The sequence below is a fragment of the Hemitrygon akajei genome, chromosome 6, assembly GCF_048418815.1.
Source record: "Hemitrygon akajei chromosome 6, sHemAka1.3, whole genome shotgun sequence".
In the NCBI taxonomy this organism is placed as follows: domain Eukaryota; kingdom Metazoa; phylum Chordata; class Chondrichthyes; order Myliobatiformes; family Dasyatidae; genus Hemitrygon; species Hemitrygon akajei.
In genome coordinates, this window is record NC_133129.1 from 185,979,187 (window position 1) to 185,999,620 (window position 20,434).

Genomic DNA, 20,434 nt, shown 5'->3' on the forward strand with positions numbered 1-20,434 from the left:
AACGAAGCAATTCAACAGAAAAACCACACACAAAGACTGACAAACATCCAGTGTGCAAAAGAGAACAAATTGAGCAAATTATAATTCAAAAAAGAAAACAAATAGCACACAGACCGAGAACCACAAAGTGAGTCTACGGCTCTGGGGTCCACTCAACGCTGAGGCGAGTGAAGCCCTCCCAGGAGCTGCAGGGTAACAGCTGCCCCTGAACATGGCGGCATGAGACCAAGATTCCTGCACCTCTTGCCGATGAGAGAGACGGATCAAACACAGGGAGTCGGCATGGGCTCAGGTAGGAGCCCTTGGCTGGAACGGACTGGCTCATTTTCCACCCCCGAGCCTCGATGCTTTAACTTGTCCAGCCCCGGCAATGGTCGACCTTCATCTGGTTGGAGGTGTTGTGGATAGTGTAGAGGATTGTCAAAGATTGCAGAGAGACATTGATAGGATGCAGAAGTGGGCTGAGAAGTGCAGGTGGAGTTCAACCCAGAGAAGTGTGAGGTGGTACACTTTGGAAGGACAAACTCCAAGGCAGAGTACAAAGTAAATGGCAGGATACTTGGTAGTGTGGAGGAGCAGAGGGATCTGGGGGTACATGTCCACAGAGCCCTGAAAGTTGCCTCACAGGTAGATAGGGTAGTTAAGAAAGCTTACGGGGTGTTAGCTTCCATAAGTCGAGGGATAGAGTTTAAGAGATGCGATGTAATGATGCAGCTCTATAAAACTCTAGTTAGGCCACACTTGGAGTACTGTGTCCAGTTCTGGTCGCCTCACTATAGGAAGGATGTGGAAGCATTGGGAAAGGTACAGAGGAGATCTACCAGGATGCTGCCTGGTTTAGAGAGTATGCATTATGATCAGAGATTAAGGGAGCTAGGGCTTTACTCTTTGGAGAGAAGGAGGATGAGAGGAGACATGATAGAGGTGTACAAGATATTAAGAGGAAAAGACTGAGTGGACAGCCAGCGCCTCTTCCCCAGGGCACCACTGCTCAGTACAAGAGGACATGGCTTTAAGTTAAGGGGAGGGAAGTTCAAGGGGGATATTAGAGGAAGGTTTTTCACTCAGAGAGTGGTTGGTGCGTGGAATGCACTGCCTGAGTCACTGGTGGAGGCAGATACACGAGTGAAGTTTAAGAGACTACTAGACAGGTATATGGAGGAATTTAAGGTGGGGGTTATATGGGAGGCAGGGTTTGAGGGTCGGCACAACATTGTGGGCCAAAGGGCCTGTAATGTGCTGTACTATTCTATGTTCTATGTCAAGTTTGTCAAATCCTTCAGGAGATTGTAAAATCTCTAGTTCATTTAGATGGTCCAAAAGTACATTTCTTAAATGAAAATTATAGGCTGCATATTGCAGCAATCGTTGTTCACACGTAGAATATCCAGTAGTTTGCGAGCTGCCCACGAAATATTGCCCCATATTGTCAGCGCCATCTTATACCCATTTTGTGTGTGCTCCTCAGATCACTGGTGTGAAGTGGGCCTGGTTGCCAGTCTAAACCCCATACAATCTGATCCCCAGGAACAGCAGCAGGTTTTCAAATGTTAAAGATGAGCTTTATTTGTCACATGTCCATCAAAACAGTGAAACGTGTCATTTGCATCAACAACCAACAGTCTGGGGGCAGCCTGCAAGTATTGCCATACTTCTGGCATGTCCATAACCTACTAATCCTAACCCACACATTACACTAACCGCTGGACTGCTGGACCATCCCAGCAGGAAATGGTAGTCGTCCAAGACTCCAGGCACAGGATTACCTACTATAGAAGCGCACAGGCCATACAGGAAACTACCTTTGTACACTTAGATAACCCTGCCTCAAGGCTACCTCCTCACTGTATTACCCAACCACAGACAACAGCATCTTCCTCTGGCATGGCCCAAAACGGTATGAGCATTGGGGAACTTCAATCGCTGAACTGGATCCACAAACTATGGACTCACTTTCAAGGTCTCAACAACTCATGTTCTCAATATTATTGATTTTGTATTTCCACATTGGTTGTTTGTCAGAGTGGCTTTTCATTGATTCTATTGTATTTCTTCATTTATAGTGAACGTCCGCAACAGAATGAACCTTAGGGTTGTATTTTGTGAAACATACTTATTTTGATAATAAATTTACTTTGAACTTTGTGCTTGCTCCCTTAGTAAATAAAGGCACATCCCTGACTTCCGTCACCTCATGTGGCCGAGCTTTCAGTGCACAGGATACTGAACTTGGAATCTCCCTATCAAAACCGGGTTCAGCACCACTGACACGTTGCGGAATTTGTTGTTTTGTGGCAGCAGTAGTGCAATACACAAAAAATATATAAATTATAATAAGAACATATTAAAAAATATTGCTCATGGATCATTCAGAAATCTGATAGTGGAATGGATGAAGCTGCTGCTGAATGTTTAAGGCATGGATCTACCAACATGGCTCCTACCCAGACGAATGTGGCCAATGATGCTGTATGACATCGCCCTGTCAACGACGGAGGGCATGGAGAGGAAGATTAGCCGGTATCTGAGAAGGTGGTTAGGCGTACCGCAGTGCGTCTCTCAACAGGGCTCTACAGCAAGTCAGCCAAGCTCCGGCTGCCCCTCTCCTCAGCTGTAGAGGAATTTAAGGCAGAGAAAGCACGCCTCATCACGACCCTCAAAGACTCCAAGGATGACGAGGTCAGTGAGGCAGGAGTCAGGATACAGACTGGGAGCAAACGGAAGGCGGCAGAGGCGGTAGAAGAAGCAGAGTCCCGACTTCGCCACGAGGACATTGTCGGAATAGTGTGTAATGGCAGGAAAGGCCTGGGATGCGAGTGGCATGTAACCTCCTGCATGGGAGGTTAGTCGCTAGGTATACATGGAGAGGTAGTAAATTAGATTAGACATTGGCTCAATGGGAGAAGCCAGAGAGTGGTAGTGGAGGATTGCTACTCTGAGTGGAGGCCTGTGACTAGTGGTGAGCCACAGGGATCAGTGCTGGGTCCATTGTTATTTGTCATCTATATCAATGATCTGGATGATAATGTGGCAAATTGGATCAGCAAATTTGCTGATGATACAAAGATTGGAGGTGTAGTGGACAGTGAGGAAGGTTTTCAAAGCTTGCAGAGGGATTTGGATCAGTGGGCAAAATGGGCTGAAAATTGGCAGATGGAGTTTAATACAAACAAGTTTTGCACTTTGGAAGGAAAAACCAAGGTAGAACATACAAGGTAAATGGCAGGGAACTGAGGAGTGCAGTAGAACAGAGGGATCTGGGAATACAGATGCATAATTCCCTAAAAGTGGCGTCACAGGTAGATAGGGTCGTAAAGAGAGCTTTTGGTACATTGGCCTTTATAAATCAAAGTATTGAGTATAAGAGTTGGAATGTTATGATGAGGTTGTATAAGACATTGGTGAGGCCGAATTTGCAGTACTGTGTACAGTTTTGGTCACCAAATTACAGGAAGGATATTAATAAGGTTGAAAGAGTGCAGAGAAGGTTTACAAGGATGTTGCCGGGACTTGAGAAACTGAGTTACAGAGAAAGGTTGAACAGGTTAGGACTTTATTCCCTGGAGCGTAGAAAAATGAGGAGAGATTTGATAGAGGTATATAAAATTATGGTGGGTATAGATAGAGTGAATGCAAGCAGGCTTTTTGAGGCTAGGGGAGAAAAAAACCCAGAGGACATGGGTTACGGGTGAAGGGGGAAAAGTTTAAAGGGAACATTGGGGGGGGGGTCTTCTTCACACAGAGTGGTGGGAGTGTGGAATGAATTGCCAGATGAAGTGGTAAATGCGGGCTCACTTTTAACATTTAAGAAAAACTTGGACAGGTACTTGGATGAGAGGTGTATGGAGGGATATGGTCCAGGTGCAGGTCAGTGGGACTAGGCAGAAAAATGGTTCAGAAAGCCTGTTTCTGTGCTGTAATGTTCTATGGTTCTAACATTCAGGTGGAGGGAGGCCAACCCTAAGGACAGACGGCACTTGGCGCAGCAGGAGATAAGGAAGAAAGAGGAGGCGGCTAGATCTGTGCAAGCAGTGGAGATGGGGAGTCAAGGGACCTGGACAAAGTGGGAAACAGAACAGAGAGTGCTGACATGGGATGACATATGGAAATACGCATCCTTCCATCTCCAGTTCTTACTGAGGGCTGTGTACGATGTACTACCAACTGCAATAAACCTACAGAACTGGGGAATAACAGAGGACCCAACGTGCCATCTGTCCCAGAAACCAGCCAACCTAGAGCATATTCTTTCCTCATGCCAGGTTGCCCTTTCCCAGGGACGGTACAGATGGAGACCAGGTTTTGAGAGCACTCGCCCACACTTTGGAGATAGAGAGGAAGAAGGACCACAGAAAAGACAGCCAACCAAACTTCATCAGGACTGGGGAACATGCAGCAACAAACAAGCGCAGAGACGGTATCTTGAGCACGGCAGACTGGGAGATGAAGGTCGACCTTGGAAAGAAGCTGGTTCCCACCAATAGTAGAGATCACACTTCGACCAGACGTTCTATTATTGTCAGAGTGCAAAGGAGCTCGTGGTGACAGAGCTAACAGTACCATGGGAGACCCGATGCCAAGAGGCTCACGAGAGGAAGCTTGCGAGTTATGAAGACCTGGTGGCGGACTGCAGACGTGGAACTTCCCTGTCGAAGTGGGGCAAGAGGATTTCCCATTGTGTCATGCTGGAAGACGATGGCAGCTGAGGGAGAACCAGGAAGAGAGCCGTTAACACCATGGCTCAGGCAGCAGAGAGAGCGGCCAGTTGGCTTTGGCTGCGAAGGGACGATAGTAGCTGGATGTCTGACTGTCGGGGGCAGAAGACTGATCACCTTCTGCTGTCCCACCACCCCGAGGACGTTCCGGGTTAGGGGATGAAACATCTGGAGACAGATGGACCCGGCTGATGACTCGATGGTCCAGCAGCAGAAACATCACAGCTGTTTAAGGTAAAGCGTGTCTCTTCGGGCTCCTGTAACTCGTCCCTGATCAGAGAGTGTGTCCTGGATGATTGCGGGGAACACTGAGCTGTAGTCAATAAACAGCACCCTGACGTAGGTGCTGCAGTTGTCCAGCTGATCGAAGGCTGACTGGGGAGCCATTGTGGAGATAGTCAAATTGCAGTGGGTCCAGGTCCTTGCTTAGGCAGGAGTCGATCCTAACCATGACCAACCTCTCAAAGCACTTCATCACAGTAGATGTGAGTGCAACTGGACGATAGTCATTCAGGCAGCTCACCCAGTCTTTGGCATTGGTATAATTATTGCCCTTTGAAACAGCCGTGAACCTCCGACTGCAGTGACTGAAAATATCTTTGAACACTTCTGCCAGTTACCTCTCTCTTCTCTGTCTCTCCCCTCCTCTAAGTAGCTCCCAGGTGCTGCCTAACTACTCCCCATTCCACACGGTACTGAGTTAAATGAGATGGAACTGCTGTTTCTGCAGAGAGGAGTGGCTGAAACATCATTCTGCTAACCTGCCCTCCCCCAGTCACAATGTGTGAATCCCAGACCAGGACCTGTTACCCCAGCACATCCAACAAGTTCAAAAGTCAGGAAGCTATGTTGCAGCTTTATAAAACTAGTTAGGCCACGTTTGGAGTAATGCATACAGTTCTGGTCACTCCATCATAAGAAGGATTTCAAGGCTTTGGAGAGAGTGCAGAACAGGTTCACCAGGATGGAGAGCATGAGCTATGATGAGAGGTTTGACTAATTTGTGTTGTTTGCTCTGGAGTGATGGAGGCAAAAGGAGATCTGATAGAGGTTTGTAAGATTATGAGAGGCATGGACAGAGTAGATAAACAATATCATTTCTGAGGGTTGAACTGTCTAGTACCAGAGGTCATGCATTTTAGTGTGAGGGGGGTAACTTCAAAGGAGATGTGAGGGCAAGTTTATTACTGAGAGTGGTGGGTGGCTGGAATGTGCTGCCTGAGTTGGTGGTACAAGCAGAAAGATGAGACGTATAGATTGGCACATAAATGTGAGGGAAATGGAAGGATATGGACATTATGTAGACAGAAGACATTAGTCTAGTTGGCATTTGATGACTAATTTAATTGGCTTGGCATAACATTGTGGGCCAAAGGGCATGTTCCTGTGGTGTACTGTTTTATGTTCAGTCACTTTCCTGTAATACCACAAGTTGGGCTAACGGACAGTGGTCTCACATCTCATCCCTGGGCTCTGCTAGCAACACAGGCACACATCACACCCAGGCCAGGCCTCAACTCTGACAGCTGTCAATCAACACAGACACCCATCAAGAATACCCAAGCCAGGTCCAAACATATACATCTGTCAATCAATACAAAGACCCAATCACACGCGAGCAGGGTCCTGACCACTAACAGCCAGAGAGACACACACAGAGGGCAGATGCCACCCAGCTGTCAATCAACATGACACCACCCAATCACAACCAGGCCAGGCTCAAACATTGAAAACCATCAAGCATAAAATCAGAGCCCTACAGCACAGAAACAGGCCCACCGGCCCCCAGTCTATGCTGAACTGTAATTCTGCATAATCTCTTCGACCCACACCTGCACCATACCCCCTTCCCGCCCACATACCTATCCAACTGTAAGGGAATTACCATCCTTGCAGCAAATGGGCTCAGGGCATGGATCAGCACGTGGAATTACGACATTGTAGATATTAGTGAGACTTGTTGGAGGAGGGGCAGGACTGGCAGCTCAGTGTTCTGGGGTTCTGTTGTTCTAGACATTACAGAGTGGGAAGGATGAAAGGAAGAGGGGTGGTGTTACTAATCAGGGAAAATGTCACAGCAGTGCTCAGTCATGACAGATTGCAGGGCTCGTTTAGTGAAGCTTCACGGGTAGAATTGAGGAATAAGAAAGGTATGACCACATTAATAGGATTATATTATAGACTACCCAAAAGTCTGTGGGATTTTAAGGAACAAATTTGCAGAGCAATTGCAGACTGTTGCAAGAGATGCAAGGTTGTGATGGTAGGTGATTTTAACTATCTACATATTGACTGAGACTCCCATGTGGTCAAAGGACTCGATGGTGCAATACCAGATCTCCTATTAGGCAATGAGAGGGCAGGTGACAGAAATCTATGCAGGGGAACACTTTGCATCTAGTAATCATAATGCCATTAGCTTCAAAACAATTATGGAAAAGGATGAGTCTGGTCCTCAGGTTGAGATTCTAAATGAGAGAAAGGCCAATTTTGATGGTATCAGAATAGATCTGGCAAGTGTAGATTGGGACAGGTTGTTGTCTGGATAAGGTGTAAGTGGGTCGCCTTCAAAAGTGAAATTTTGAGAGTCCAAACTTTGTAAGTTCCCGTTGGAATAAAACACATGGATAACAGGTTTAGGGAATCTTGATTTTAAAGAGATGTTGCAGCACTTGGTAAGAAAAAGATGGAGGTGTATAGAAGGTATAGGCAGGCAGAAACAAATGAGGAGCATAAGAAATGGAAGAGAACACTTGAAACCAGCAGGACTAGAAGAAAACATGAGGCTGCTTTAACAGACAAGCTTAAGGAGAATCCTAAGGGCTTCTGCAGACATATAAAGATCAAAAGGATAGCAAAGGGCAAAATTGGTATTCTAGAAGATCAGAATGATCTCTGGAAGAGCCAAAAGAGATGGGGAAGGTCTTAAATAGATTTTTGCTCACCCTTACTTGGGAACCAGACACTGTCTTTAGCAGTGAAGCAAAGAAGCAGTATGGTCATGGACCCTATACCGATAGTAAAGGAGGAGGTGTTTGCTGCATTGAGGCAAATTAGGGTGGACAAATTCCCAGCCCTGACAAGGTATTCCCTCAAACCCTGACAGGCAAGTGCAGAAATTGCAGGAGCCCTAGCAGAAATATTTAAATCATCCTTAGCCACAGGTGAGGTGCCAGAAGATTTGAGAATAACCAATGTTGTTCCACTGTTTAAGAAAAGCTGTAAGGGCTAGCCAGGAAATTATAAGTCAGTGAGCCTGACATAAAAAATGTCTATCCAAATATCTACAAGGACTGATTAGGATAGTCAACATGACTTTGTGTATGGTTGGTCGCATCTAACCAATCTTGTATGGTTTTTCGAAGAAGTTACCAGAAAAGTTGAAGGCAAGGCAGTGGATGTTGTTTATATGGACTTTAGCAAGACCTTTGACAAAATCCAGCATGGGACACGAGTCAAGAAAAATCAGTCACTTGGCATTCAAGGTGAGCTAGTAAACTGGATTAGACATTGGCTTTGAGGGAGAAGCCAGAGAGTGGTAGTAGATGCATCTCTGAGTGAAGGCCTTTGACTAGTGGAGTTCCGCAGGGATCGGTGCTGGGTCCATTGTTGTTTGTCATCTATATCAACGAGCTTGATGATGATGTGGTTAATTGGATCATCAAATTTGCAGATGACACCAAAACCGGGGGTATAGGAGACAGCGAGATCTGGACAAGTTGGAAAAATGGGCTGAAAAATGGCAGATGGAATTTAATGCAGACAAGTGTGAGGTGTTGCGCTTTGGGGTAAGACCAGAGTAGGTCTTACACAGTGAGCGGTGGGGCACCGAGGAGTGAGGTAGAACGTTTTTGAAAATGGCATCACAGCTAGACAGGGGCATAAAGAAAACTTTTGGAACATTGGCCTTCATACACGAATGCACTGAGTGCAGGAGTTGGGGTGTTATGTTGAAATTGTATAAGACGATGGCAAGGCCTAACTTGGAGTATTGTGTGCAGCTTTGGTCACCTACCTACAGGAAAGATATGTAAATAAGATTGAAAGAGTACAGAGAAACTTTACAAAGATGTTGCTAGGACTTGAGGACCTGAGTTCTAGTGTAAGGACGAATAGATTAGGACTTTATTCCCTAGAATTTAGAAGATTGAGAAAAGATTTGATAGAGGTACAGTATACAAAATTATGAGTGATACATTTAGGGTAAATGCAAGTAGGCTTGTCTCACTGAAGTTGCTTGAGACTAGACCTAAAGGTCATAGGTTAAGGGTGAAAGATGAAATGTTTAAGTGAAACATGAGGGGGAACTTGTTCACTCAGAGGGTGTGGAAAGAAATGCCTGCGCATTTGGTAGACGTGGGTTCAAGAGACCCACATATCAATACTTAAGAGAAATTAGGATAGGTACATGGATGGGAGGGAGCGGTATGCAGGGCTATGGTGCAGGTTGATGGGATTAGGCAGATTAATGGTCCTGCATGAACTAGATAGGCTGAAAGGCCTGCAGTGCTCAAGTGTTCGATGACTAACACCCCTCATCTCCAAGGAACAGAGATACAGCATGGTCATCGTCTTCCTATAAACACAGGCCCTCTTGTCCAGGCAAGATCTTCATAAATCTGGCACACAAGAAATTCTGCAGATGCTAAAAACACACAGAATGCTGATGGAATTCAGCAGGTCAAGCAGCGTCTATGGAGTCGATGTTTCGGACAGAGACACTTAATCAGGACCCAATCGTTTCTGCACCCTCTCCCGCTTGACAATGTTGTTCCTTTAACAGGAGGACCAAGTGCGGTCTCACCAACTACTTATATAACTCGAAACCCCCTCGTTGCAGTTAACCCATGGGTGTCGGTGCTGGAGAGATTTTCCCAAACTGGAGTTGGGTGGGCAGTGGGAAGGGCGCCCCCTCCTCCCCGCCCGACACGCTCATTTCCCACGGGGGGAGTGAATTGGGAGACGCCGGTCTCTCGTGTACAGTCCAAGCGGGAGCGGCGGGCGGGCTCCCCCACCTTCGCCTCCAGCAGTCCGGTGTCCCGCCGACACTCCGGCGTGACAGGTCGCCCCCGCCCCGCTTTCGGATCGCGCTCCCCCGCACCGAATTAAAACCGAACCCATTCGCTTCTCGGGTCAGGAAGCCGGAAGATTCATTCACCACTCCCATCCACAGCCTTTTCCAGATTTTGTGTGTGTGTATGAGAGAGAGAGAAAGAGAGAGCCTGAATGTGTGTGTGAGAGAGAGCCTGATTGTGTGTGTATGTGAATGTGTTTTTTTCCCAGCATCTGCAGAATCTCCTGTGCTTTTAACTCCCCACATTATAGCCCATTTCCCAAATATTCAATTTATAAACCAGGCCGCGGCTCCCTGCCATTTAAAGCAACAGCAATTTAAAAACAAACATCTTTGAAACTTTTTCCGAAAGCTGAATATTTCTTCATTAAAGGCCATTTCTAAACATCACCTGCCGTGCAACAGATAACGCACGTTAACTGCAAATTTTATTGTAAATTCACTCTACCCACCAGACGGATTTGCATGCACTGCACAATGTGCATGTTTGCAAAGAGCGTGTAGGGAAATAGAAGGTTTTATTTTCCAGCAAGCCGGGCGTCACCCGGTGCTGCCTTGACTTACCAGAGGAAAAGCCGCAGTCAGAAGCAGATCGAGAAATTAAACATAGCAATGTTGGGCAGAGCCGGGCGTGCGGATTCCGACTGGGTGCAGCAGCAGGATCTGAGCATGAAGGACCATCAATGCAATTGCAATGCCATGCAACGCCTTGTTGCTGCAGCCGGCCGCCACTCTCACAACTTACTGCAGCGCCAGTCAGCCGCGCCGCCGCCGCCGCCGCCGAGACAATGTGAAGTTAGTCTGAGAGCCAAGCCCCGCCCACTACCTCAACTCAACCTAACCTGCTCGCTCCCTCTCATTGGTTCGACCGCCCCGCAAGAGCCCCGCCTCCCATCTCCAGCGCCCCGGCTTCTCATTGCTCACCGTCCCCGTCAATCAACGGTCAAACCATTCGGGCGGGAATAAAAATTGACTGGAGTAGTATCATTGCATAAACGGGAGGTGAAATCCATAATTAAAAAGCCTTATTTGATCACTGTGGTAACAAAATTGGGATAAGAAAAAGAGAGAATGGTGGGAACTGGGAAGTGGAGGTAAAATGAGGGAAGAAGTTATACTTAATACTTATTACTAGATTGAATAATTCCTTCAACACACACAAAATGCTGGTGGAACACAGCAGGCCAGGCAGTATCTATAAGGAGAAGCACTGTCGACGTTTCGGGACGAGACCCTTCGTCAGGACTAACTGAAAGGAAAGAAGAATAATTCCTTGTTCAGAATTAATTTGCAGGATATGGGCATTTAAAAGGAGTGAACTTGTCAAGAAATAATGCAGCATATACTGTTTGAATAGAGTTCCTATGAGGTGCAAACATCTAATTGCTAAATTGAGACAGTCTTTAGGACAGGCATAGTTCAACATGGAAAGTTTGTTAGGATATCACTGCCATCATAATGCACCTTATGTTGGTCTGCCAACCGCCATTAAATTTTACAAGACGAAGAATAAAGTTAAGTTTAAAATAAAGAACTGCGAATTAAGTATATTTTTCCGAAATTTTCTATGCATAAAATGTGCATTTCTAGACTTTTGCCGCATTTGTATACTGTACTTATTGTCAATTTCAGTCTAAATCGGTGGAACAGGCGAATAGAAGGGACGATTCCCAGCTGAGCATGTGCGAGTACTTTGCACGGTACAGGTTGTGAAGACCCGTGCTCGCAATGGTAGACGGGGATTGTAGTCCCATTTCTCTGAAGCGGGAGCAGCGTTCTCCCATTAGGAACTACGTCCCATAATACACTGCGAGGCGTGCAAGGAGGGCGGGCCGTCTGGTCGTTGCCACGGGACACCGGTGAGGCTGGCAGTGTTACCGAGGGATAGGTGAGCGGTTGTGGCCGGGGACCCGGGGTCGGTGATCGGGTAGGGACGGGGGAGGCAGCGGGTGGCGAGTCGGAGGCTGTGGGATAACGGTGACCGGCGTCCCTACTACCGTTGCTAAGGAGCGATACAGCTTCGGGAACGTACTGATTTCCTTAATAGGATCGGAGAAAGGGGAGTGCAGTCGGAACCCCTTCTCTGTACCTCCCAGGTGATGGCGGAGGACGGGGGTGGTCGGGTTCCCATCGCTGTGTCTCCTGGGTGACGGGACCCTCTCACTGTGACTCCCGGGCAGAGGGGAGGGGTGACGGGACCCTCTCACTGTGACTCCCGGGCAGAGGGGAGGGGTGACGGGACACCCTCACTGTGACTCCCGGGCAGAGGGGAGGGGTGACGGGACCCCCTCACTGTGACTCCCGGGCAGAGGGGAAGGGTGACGGGACCTTCTCACTGTGACTCCCGGGCAGAGGGGAGGGGTGACGGGACACCCTCACTGTGACTCCCGGGCAGAGGGGAGGGGTGACGGGACCCTCTCACTGTGACTCCCGGGCAGAGGGGAGGGGTGACGGGACACCCTCACTGTGACTCCTGGGCAGAGGGGAGGGGTGACGGGACCCTCTCACTGTGACTCCCGGGCAGAGGGGAGGGGTGACGGGATCCTCTCACTGTGACTCCTGGGCAGAGGGGAGGGGTGACGGGACCCTCTCACTGTGACTCCCGGGCAGAGGGGAGGGGTGACGGGACCCTCTCACTGTGACTCCCGGGCAGAGGGGAGGGGTGACGGGACCCCCTCACTGTGACTCCCGGGCAGAGGGGAGGGGTGACGGGACCCTCTCACTGTGACTCCCGGGCAGAGGGGAGGGGTGACGGGACCCTCTCACTGTGACTCCCGGGCAGAGGGGAGGGGTGACGGGACCCTCTCACTGTGACTCCCGGGCAGAGGGGAGGGGGTGACGGGACCCCCTCACTGTGACTCCCGGGCAGAGGGGAGGGGGTGACGGGACCCTCTCACTGTGACTCCCGGGCAGAGGGGAGGGGGTGACGGGACCCACTCACTGTGACTCCCGGGCAGAGGGGAGGGGTGACTGGACCCTCTCACTGTGACTCCCGGGCAGAGGGGAAGGGTGACGGGACCCTCTCACTGTGACTCCCGGGCAGAGGGGAGGGGTGACGGGACCCCCTCACTGTGACTCCCGGGCAGAGGGGAAGGGTGACGGGACCCTCTCACTGTGACTCCCGGGCAGAGGGGAGGGGTGACGGGACCCCCTCACTGTGACTCCCGGGCAGAGGGGAAGGGTGACGGGACCCTCTCACTGTGACTCCCGGGCAGAGGGGAGGGGTGATGGGACCCTCTCACTGTGACTCCCGGGCAGAGGGGAGGGGTGACGGGACCCTCTCACTGTGACTCCCGGGCAGAGGGGAGGGGTGACGGGACCCTCTCACTGTGACTCCCGGGCAGAGGGGAGGGGGTGACGGGACCCTCTCACTGTGACTCCTGGGCAGAGGGGAGGGGTGACGGGACCCTTTCACTGTGACTCCTGGGCACAGAGGGGAAGGGTGACGGGACCCTCTCACTGTGACTCCCGGGCAGAGGGGAGGGGTGACGGGACCCCCTCACTGTGACTCCTGGGCAGAGGGGAGGGGTGACGGGTCCCTTTCACTGTGACTCCTGGGCACAGAGGGGAGGGGTGATGGGACCCTCTCACTGTGACTCCTGGGCACAGAGGGGAGGGGTGACGGGACCCTCTCACTGTGACTCCCGTGCAGAGGGGAGGGGGTGACGGGACCCTCTCACTGTGACTCCTGGGCACAGAGGGGAAGGGTGACGGGACCCTCTTACTGTGACTCCCGGGCAGAGGGGAGGGGGTGACGGGACCCTCTCACTGTGACTCCCGGACAGAGGGGAGGGGTGACGGGACCCTCTCACTGTGACTCCCGGGCAGAGGGGAGTGGTGACAGGACCCTCTCACTGTGACTCCTGGGCAGAGGGGAGGGGTGACGGGACCCTCTCACTGTGACTCCTGGGCAGAGGGGAGGGGTGACGGGATCCTCTCACTGTGACTCCCGGGCAGAGGGGAGTGGTGACAGGACCCTCTCACTGTGCCTCCCGGGCAGAGGGGAGGGGTGACGGGACCCTCTCACTGTGACTCCCGGGCAGAGGGGAGTGGTGATGGGACCCTCTCACTGTGACTCCCGGGCAGAGGGGAGTGGTGACAGGACCCTCTCACTGTGCCTCCCGGGCAGAGGGGAGGGGTGACGGGACCCTCTCACTGTGACTCCTGGGCAGAGGGGAGGGGTGATGGGACCCTCTCACTGTGACTCCCGGGCAGAGGGGAGGGGGGTGACGGGACCCTCTCACTGTGCCTCCTGGGCGGAGGGGTGGGTGGTCGGGGCGCCGTCGTTGTGGCTCGCGAGCAGAGGGGTGGGATCTCCTCGTTGTTTACCATGGGCTGAGGCAGCAAACACTGTCGAAGGTCAGTTAAGCTCCCATTCTGCCAGTTTAGGAGTGTTCATAAGAGTTTTCAAAGTTCAAGGTAAATCTATTAACAAATATTCAAATTGCCACCATATACAACCCTGAGATTCGTTTTCCTGTGGGCAATCGCAGTAAGTGCAATGAACCACAATAGAATCAATGAAAGACCCACACCCAACAGGAGGGACAAACAATTCCTGCAAAAGACAGCAAACTGGAAGTACAAATAGAAAGAAAACATAATAAATAAATAGTCAATAAATGTAGAGAACATGAGATGAAGAATCATTGAAAGTGAATCCATAGGTTATGAGAACATTTTAGAGATGGTTTGAGTGAAGTTTTCCCCTCCGGTGCAAGAGTCTGATGGTTGAGGAGTAGTAACAGTTTCTGCACCAGGTGGTGTGGGTCCTGAAGCTCCTGAACTTCCTTCCTGATGGCAGCAGTGAGAAGAGAGCATGGCCTGGATGGTGGGGGTCCTTGATGATGGATGTTGCTTTCCTGCGACAGCACTCCATGTAGATGTGGTCATTGGTGGGGAGGGCTTTACCTGTGATGGACTGGGATTTTTGTAGATTTTTTTCATTCAAGGGCATTGGTATTTCCATACCAGGCCATGATATAACCAGTCAGTATACTCTCCACTGCACATCTACAGAAGTCTGTCGAAGTTTTAGATGACATGCTGAATCTTCACATACTTCTAAGAACATAGAAGTGCTGCATGCTTTCTTCGTAATAGCACTTGCGTGCTGGAGTTTTGCATTTTGAACTCCATGTATTACAAACAGGAGCAGAAGACCACTCATCTCCTGTAGTGATCCTGCTCCACCACCAAACAAGATGATGTCTGATCAAATAGTGGGCTCAGCAGCCCTTCCCTGCTCTCTCTGTAACCCATTTCAAAGGTACATTTAATGTCAGAGAAATGCATACAATATACATTCTGAAATTGTTTATTTGCAAACATCCAGAAAAACAGAGGAGTGCCCCAAAGAATGAATGACAGTTAAATGTTAGAACCCCAAAGTGACCCCCAGCTCTACCCACCCTCGCACAAGCAGCTAAGCAACAACCCCCCACCTTTGCCCACCAGCAAAAACGCATTGGTGCCCCCTACCGAGCACTCAATCATGCAGCAAAGCATCAGTAATTACACAGACTTCCAGTACCCCATTCACCCGATAATTCGACATACCATAGGCTCTCTCCCCCCTCGCCACCTGCCCCCTCCCCCTCCCCCTACCCCCCTCCCTCTCCTCTCCCCCTCTTCCCCCTCCCCCTCACCCTCACCCTCTCCCCTCTCCCCCTCTCCTCTCCCCCCCTCTCTCCCCCGCTCCCCCTCTAATAAGGAAAAAAGAGGTGGCCCCGTTTCACAGCGAGAGGGGAGACATAACAAACAACTTGCTGAGTTCCAATATTAAAAGTCTGTTGTGTCACTTCTTCCAAGCTCTGTGCCCAAAGAACTCAGGTTTCTGGGCACACAGCCAGCTGCCAGCTTGCTGCTTTCAATCTTCTGTCTCCCATGACACACCAGTTTCTTATGGCGGCACCAACCTCAAATCCGCCATTCTCCAGAGCCACGAAATCCCGGAACCCTGAAGGCATACTAGTCTCATAGGCTGCGTCTTTGGCATATCAAAAAGCGGCCAGTTGTGGGACGCTGAGAGTGGGTTCCATTTCCACAAAGAACTGAAATCAGTGTGTAACTCCAGGTCAGGATCTTCAAAAGAACCCTGAAAGGGAAAAATAGAGATATTAAAGATAGAAATAGAGCTGTTTCCGAAGATGCAAGCTAAGGAGGCGCCATCATTCTCCTAAGCTCCTCCTCCTTTAGTTGAATGTCTGCCAGTTTCTACCTTGAATGTGTGCAATCACATCTGTAGCATGAAAGATCAGATTGGGGCTCAGTTTTTGGTCTGCCAATCTTCACATTACATGTTACTGATCTGACTGGTAGGGTTGATGGGTTTGTGATCAAGTTTGTGGATGATTCAAAGATAGGTGGAGGGGCATGTAGTGAAAACCAAAGTAGAGATTCTGCGGAAGGGCCTGGACAGGTTGGAAAAATGAATCAGAATCTGGCTTCTTACCACTGATGTATGTCGTGAAATTTGTTGTTTTGCAGCAGCACTTGAGTTGGTGGTGAGGAAAGCAAATGCAATGTCAGTTTGATCCCCCTAGTTCAGTCCCTTCCTACCTATATCCGTGACACTTCACATGTTCATTTTTTTCAATGATTTCTGGTTCCCTGGCCCTAATATTCTTATTTTCCCTGTGGATGTCCAGTCTATACACTTCCATCCCTCATCAGAAAGGCCTCAAAACTCTGTTTCTTTCAGGACACCCTTCACCACCACTCCCCTCCATCTAGCAGAACTTGTCCTCACTCTTAATAATTTCTCTTTTGTCTGCTCCCACGTCCTTCAAACAAAAGATATAAGCATGGGCACTTGCATGGGTGCCAGCTATGCTTGCCAATGTGATACAGCCTATGTTCCAAGCCTACACTGGTATCACTCCCCAACTTTTCCTATGTTGCATCGATGACTGCATTGATGCTACTTCATACAGAGCTTGTCGACTTCATCAGCTTTGCCTCCAACTTCCAAACTGCCCTCAAATTTACCTGGTCCATTTCTGACACCTTCCTCCCCTTTCTCGATCTCACTGTCTCTATCTCTGAAGACAGCTTATCTACTGATGTCAATTATCAAACCACTGATTCTCACAGCTATCTGGAATACATGTATGTCTGCTCTCACCCAATCCTCCCTTCGCCTGACCAGGAATAGGGTTCCTCTTATCATCAACTACCACCTCACCAGCCTCCGCATCTAGTATATAACTCTTTGTAATTACTGCCATCTCCAATGGGATCCCACCACCAAGCACATCTTTCTCTCCCCTCCCCTCACTTTGTGCTTTCCACAGGGATCACTACCTATGTGACTCCCTTGTTCATTTATCCCTCCTACACCTGCCCCTACCCCATTTCCCTCACTACCATTCATGGCCCTAAACAGTCCTTCCAGGTGAGATGACACTTCATCTGAGACGGTTGGGGTCACCTACTGTATCCAGTGCTCCTGGCGTGATCTCCTGTGTATCAGTGAGACCTGGTGTAGATTGGGAGACCGCTTTGCTGAGGACCTACGCTCATCCACCAGAGAAAGCAGGATCTTCCAGTGGCCACTCATTTTAATTCTACTTCCCATTCCCATTCTGACATGTCAGTCCATGGCCTCCTCTACTACCGCGATGAGGCAACATGTAGGTTGAAGGAGCCACTCCTTGTATTCCGTCTGCGTAAACTCCAACCTGATGGCACAAATAGTGATTTCTTGAACATCCGGTAATTCCCCCACCTTCACCATTCCCCATTCTTATTCCCTCTATCACGTTATCTCCTTGCCTGCCCATCACCTCCCTCTGGTGCTCCTTCCCCTTCCCTTTATTCCATGGCCTTCTGTCCTCTCCTATCAGATTCCCTTTTATCTTTCTCACCAATCGGCCTCCCAACTCTTCACCCCTCCCCTCTCCAGATTTCACCTATCACCTACTACCTTATATTTCTAACACCCTTCCCCACCTTCTTACTCTGACTTCTCATCTTTTTTCTCCAGTCCTGATGAAGAGTCTCAGCCCAAAACATTGACTGCTTACTCCTTTACAATAGATGTTGCCTGACCTGCTGGGTTCCTTCAGTATTTTGTGTGTGTTGCTCTGGATTTCCAGCATCTGCAGATGTTCTTTTGTTTGCAATGTTAGCATTCTTTTTGAGGGGACTTGAGTATAAAAGAAATGATGTAATGTTGAGGCTTTATAATGCATTGGTCAGATTGCACTTGGAGTTTTGTGAGCACTTTCTAAGAGAGGATGTGCTGACATTAGAAAGGGTCCTGAGGAGATTTACGTGAATGATCCCAGGAATTAAAGTGTTAAATTATGAGGACCATTCGATGGCTTTAAACCTGTACTTGCTGGAATTTACAGGAATGAGATAGAATCTCATTGAAACTAACCGAACATTGAAAGCCCTAGATAGAATGGACGTGGAGAAGATGTTTCCAATAGTGGGGAGTCTAGGTCCAAAAGGCACAGCCTCAGAACAGAATGACATCCCTTTAGAACAGAGATGAAGAGCAATTTCTTTCGCCTGAAGATGGTGAATCAATGGAATTCTTTGCTACAGATGGCTATGGAGGCCAAGTCATTGTGTATATTTAAAGTGGAGGTTTATAGGTTCTTGATTAGTCAGGGTGTCAAAGGTTATGGGGAGAAGGCAGGAGAATGGGGTCTTTTGTATTTTATATACGTCTTTAAGGTCTCGGCCCGAAACATCAACTGTTTATTCCCCTCCATAGAAGCTGTCTGATGTACTGAGTTCCTCCTAATTTTGTGTGTGTTAATCTCCTGTTAGTTCACTGCTCCCCTATCGATACTACTATAATGTCCCAACAATGTAATAGCTTGTGCTGTAACGTTTTATATGGCACCTCATCCAAGTACTTTGATTCCTTCCTTTCCACTGTTTGTTATATCCTCAAATAATTCTTAACAAAGTTCTCAGTCATCGTTTCCATTTTATAAAACCACATTGGTTTTAATGTTTTCTCAAAAATCCAGGCTTACTACACTAATAATGGATCAAGCATTTATCTGGTAACAGATTTTATTTTATTTATTTATTCTACTTAGTGATATAGCGTGGTGTAGGCTCTCCCGGCCCTTTGAGCCATTCAGCCCAGCAACTCCAACAGCTCCAATTAACCCTAACCCAATCATAGGACAATTTACAATGACCTGTTAACCTACCTAGTATATCTTTGGACCATGGGAGGAAACTGGAGCACCTGGAGAGAACCCACACATTCCACTGGGAGGATGTCCAGAGATTCCTTGCAAAGGACACCAAATTAAACTCCAAGTTGTCACAGCGTTGTGCTATGTTATTGTAGAGCTTGAGATGTTGGTTTTCATTTTCTTGCTGCTGCCTTCTCTCTGGATTAAGCTCACTGCATTTACACAACCAGTACCTTTTTCTTCACTTCACTTCAAGATGGTGGTGTGACGCAGTCTGCAGCGGCCTCTCCGGAGTTGATATCTGTTATTTGTCTGTTATTTGTCAAGCGGAGTGCCGTGCACAATCCTAATCTGATGAAAAACGGACGTGGGAGCACGGAGGAACATCTGGAAATCTCCAGGAAGGCCTTCTTCATTGCTGCTGCTGTGAGGTCCGGGTCTCTGCTGAGAAGAACAGGCCCCCAGTTGTCAGGGTCGCACTGCTGGTGGCTGGTGGCGGGGGCATCTTAATACGCTCAGCAGAGGATGGTGCTCGGAGAAGCTGTGCTGGAGGGGATGGTTGTTGGCTCAGAGGTTCGACGGACTCGGAGTCCGCTGCAGTCAGGTCGCTTTCAGTGTGTGCTGTGTCTGCGAGGCTGGGTTCAACGGAACTTTCATTGTGTGCTGCGTCTGCAAGGCTGAGTCGGGCAGCGCCGTGGAAGTCCATAGTGGGGGTATTCCCTTCTGCCGCCGGCGTGGAATGACGGGTCTATCGGGACCCTGAGGACTTGTGGAAACTGTGTGGTGGTACCTTTCGAACTTATAGTTTTTTAACATCTTTGGACTATTTTTACCATGCCCATGGTCTGTTTTTTAAAATCAAATTATGGTATTGTTTGCACTGTTGTAACTATGTGGTTTTGTGCAGGTCTTGTAACTTTTAGTTTTTGGTCTTGTTTGTCTGGTGGATTTAGAGCTCCTTTCCGGGGAACGCGCTAAGATGGTAGCGCGATATTAATACGCAGCAGCCTCTCTGGACTCTGGATGTTGGATTGCCAAATGTTATGTGGATTTTCTGGTGTAGTCTATTTTGTCATGTGCTTTGTTGATATCATTCTGGAGGAACATTGTCTCATTTTTTAACTGCATTGCATTTGTGGTTTCTAAATGACAATAAACTGAACCTGAATCTGATCTGATCTGAATCTGAATTTTTGCCCCAGGGTGCAAATGAAAAATCCAAGGAGTGTAGTTTTAAGGTGACTGGAAGAAAGTATAGGGGGAGATCAGAGGTTTTTTTTAACAGAGAGACTGGTAGTTGTGTGGAACACTGCCAGGGCTGGTGGTAGAACCAGATACATTAGTGTCATTTAAAATATTTAGATAGGTACATGGATGATGGGAAACTGAAGGGCTATGTTAGAGGGCAGGGTTAGTTTGTTCTTAGAGTGGGTTGAAAAGTTGGTACAACACTGTGGGCTGAAGGGCCTGTACTGTGC

The 20,434-nt window shown here is 48.7% G+C and overlaps 2 protein-coding genes across 2 annotated transcripts in view; one reads left to right on the forward strand and one right to left on the reverse strand.

The window, feature by feature from the left end:
• The window catches only part of LOC140729768 (GTPase HRas), a 45,088-nt gene extending 34,496 nt beyond the window's left edge, over nt 1-10,592 (reverse strand). Inside the window, exon 1 of the mRNA XM_073049963.1 lies at nt 10,354-10,592. The gene's annotated coding sequence lies outside the window, so the exon portion shown is untranslated. The remainder of the gene's footprint in view (nt 1-10,353) is intronic.
• A 1,035-nt stretch (nt 10,593-11,627) lies between these two features.
• lrrc56 (leucine rich repeat containing 56) overlaps nt 11,628-20,434 on the forward strand; it is a 351,577-nt gene continuing 342,770 nt past the window's right edge. Inside the window, exon 1 of the mRNA XM_073049966.1 lies at nt 11,628-11,677. The gene's annotated coding sequence lies outside the window, so the exon portion shown is untranslated. The remainder of the gene's footprint in view (nt 11,678-20,434) is intronic.